The sequence below is a fragment of the Echinops telfairi genome, unplaced genomic scaffold (genome assembly GCF_000313985.2).
Source record: "Echinops telfairi isolate 266 unplaced genomic scaffold, ASM31398v2 ScPeMD7_2291;HRSCAF=2852, whole genome shotgun sequence".
In the NCBI taxonomy this organism is placed as follows: Eukaryota; Metazoa; Chordata; class Mammalia; order Afrosoricida; family Tenrecidae; genus Echinops; species Echinops telfairi.
Window position 1 is genome coordinate 21,593,510 of NW_022106189.1, and position 2,962 is coordinate 21,596,471.

A 2,962-nucleotide genomic window follows, 5' to 3' on the forward strand; every position below is an offset into this window, starting at 1 on the left:
CCCAGGCGTCCTTGTTACCATCTCCACTGGCGAAGCCTTGGTAGGCCATGTCAAAGAATGCAAAAAGATTCTTTTTCTGGGAAGGAAAGCGAAGACCAAACTTGAAGCGGTCCCTCTGAAGACGCCCCGAGACCCTGGCGAGTTGGGCTTGCAGGGCTACGCCTGCCTCACAGCGCCACACACCAGTTTTCCCACTCACCCCCATTTTGGGAGATATTTTCATTTTACTAGAGGTAGGGTAGTAACACACAACTTTTAAATTTTTACTTTAAACTTTTTAAAATATGGTCCCTAGGAGACACCAAGAAAAAACAAAATCTTAAAAAAAAGAAAGAAAAAAAATCTCATTCTGCCCAGAGACGCTGCTTAGCCAAGCAGAACCTTCTTCCAGTGCCCACTGACCTGGGCCACTGTTTTGGTCTAGTCATCACAGGCCCCGGAAGTGCTAGAGCTCAGCACCAGACTCTACACGGGCAACTGTGCCTCTGGCCCACTTCCAGGCAGGCCAGGGGCGGCTCATGGGAACCACCTCATCAGCTTCTCAATGCTGCTTTCCTGACGCCGCCGCAGTTTGAAGCTTAGACGTGACAGAAAATGGAAAAAGCAGCAAACGCACGTGATCTTGCCGAGTGCCTTTTCTGGCTCCTGCCTGGGCTACAGGAAGGAAAAGGGTAGTGCTAAGGGCAACAACAAGGACAGCAGAGGTGGCACAACTACCCACTGATGGGCACATGCAGCCGGCATACTGGGCCTAGTGGATGTCACCTGTGCAGGCTAGCCAGCAATAAGCTTTGTATAGAATTACCTACACCCAGGCTGGGGGACAAAGGGCATTCTCATGGGGGTAGGCTAGGAGGGGAGCACAACAGATCAGTGATGGGAGGAACCCGAGTGTGAACTTTTGAGTCGGGAGGCAACGCTTGGCTCCTCAGCAGAACTCACAAGGGGGCCACACTGAAAGTCTACGGCGTAAATGGACGGGGTGGTGGGCACAAGATGCCCCGTCCCGGACTGCGGGAATGGCAATGTGGACCGAGGGGAAACTCGCCTTTTCAACACGACTGCGGCACTATGTCACGATCTCTGTTAGTTGGGTGGCTATCTGTATGTTGGTGGGCGTTTATTTTTGGCTGTGTTTTTATTCTTATTTTGTTGGTATTTTTTGGTGTTGATTTATACAAGAAAAGTAGTTTGGACAGTCTTAAGGAGACAGCAGCCAGACCGAAGATTCTTGGGGGGCAGGGGAAGGGAGAAGGGGGGCAGGGAGACAACAATGACGGGTACAGGGGTAGAGTAAGAATTCTAAAATGGACCCAGAGGAGGGTATTGCTTTTCTGGATGTGTTTGATCAAATTGTATGAGAGGAAGTACTGAGAGGTGAATGACAGGTAAGCACAATAGTGGGGGAGGAGAAAACAAAACCCAATATATATAAGCACATATGTATAAACGTGTATATTTGTTTCTATATGTATATACATGTAAATGCAACAAGGAAACATAGGAACTTTGGGCCTCTACAGTGGGAAACAGAAAAGTTATTCCGCAGGCTGTCCCCCCATAATATATGCCAAACCTAAGGTGCTGTTTGCTAACACATGGTCACTAACTATACACTTGGAGGTCAATTGCTTAAAGGTCATCTGCCTGAAGGTTCTCAGCCACCTAGAGGAATCAGAACCTATAGTGTGTCCCACCCAAGTAGAGCCCACTCCTTTTTGATATAGATAATGGATGGTTCCCTGAAGGATCGCCCGGAGACACCTAAGGTCAAGCCAAATCAGGGACGACCAAAGTTAGGCCGCCATCTTGACTCTTGAGCCCGCCCATCTCGTTACATTTGTGCCTTCCTGTCACATGTATGCCCCCAGTGCTTCCCCTTCCTATTTCATGTATACACCTAGCTTGTCTACTTCCTGTCAGGGGTATGCCTATTGCGCAGCCCCTTTCTGGTATGCATGTGGTTACCTGTAATTAGGGGGACTTGCACATCCCGAGTGTACATAAGCCTTGGTTGGAAATATATTCTCTCTCTCTGTGGATCTGGCTGCTGAAATCATGGCTGTTCTGGAGGTGAGCATTCACATTCTTTATTTTGTCTGATGTCTCTTTAATTTTTATCCCTTAATTACACAACTGCCCCTTGGACCTGTTTGATTGTGGAGGCTAGTACCCCACACTCTAATTAAACCTTACCTCTGTACAAGACTGGTTGTTCTAATAATGTGGCACTGTATGATAACCACCTCCCTGACCCGATCATCCCTGAAGACAAAATGGGTGCACAAGCAAATGCGGTAATGAAAGCTGATGGTGCCCAGCTATCAAAAGTTATAGCATCTGGGGTCGTAAAGGCTTGGTGTTAAATAAGCAGCCATTTAGCAAAGATGCAACAAAGCTCACAAGAAGCACACCAGTCTGAGATCATGAGATGTCTATGGGAAGAGTATCACAAGTTAAAAAACCACACATCCAAACTGATGAGAAGGGGAGTGGATGTAGTGGAGAACCAGAGTCCACCAGTAAGACAATTGGACAGTCCCTCTTAGTAGGCCTCATGGAATGGAGGATAAATCCAGGGTGTGGTGTGGCACTGATGAACCACATAACTATCCTCTAGTTCCTTAAGATTTCCTCCCCTTACTATTGTGGTCCGCATGTGATATACCTCATTGGTCACGTTAGACTTGCGTATGTTCATCTGTACATTTTAAGACTGCTCGGTACATGGTAGATGAGCCCTCAGAGACTGACAGGCATAGCAGTTCCCTGAGGGTGGGGGAGTTGATAGCACTGATGACTGTATAGCCCCACGCAGTGGGATTGAACAACCAGAACTGTATGGGAAGGGTAGGGATATACTGGAATGAGTAAGATATGTTAATAAAAATATTATTACAAAAAACCGTTCACTGTCATTGAGTTAGTTAATTGTGCCAGCCTGGCCGATAATCACATGTGG

General features: G+C 47.2%; 1 protein-coding gene across 1 annotated transcript in view; it reads right to left on the reverse strand.

Moving 5' to 3' along the window:
• The window catches only part of GOT2 (glutamic-oxaloacetic transaminase 2), a 26,791-nt gene that overhangs the window by 6,801 nt on the left and 17,028 nt on the right, over positions 1–2,962 (reverse strand). The window lies entirely within an intron of this gene.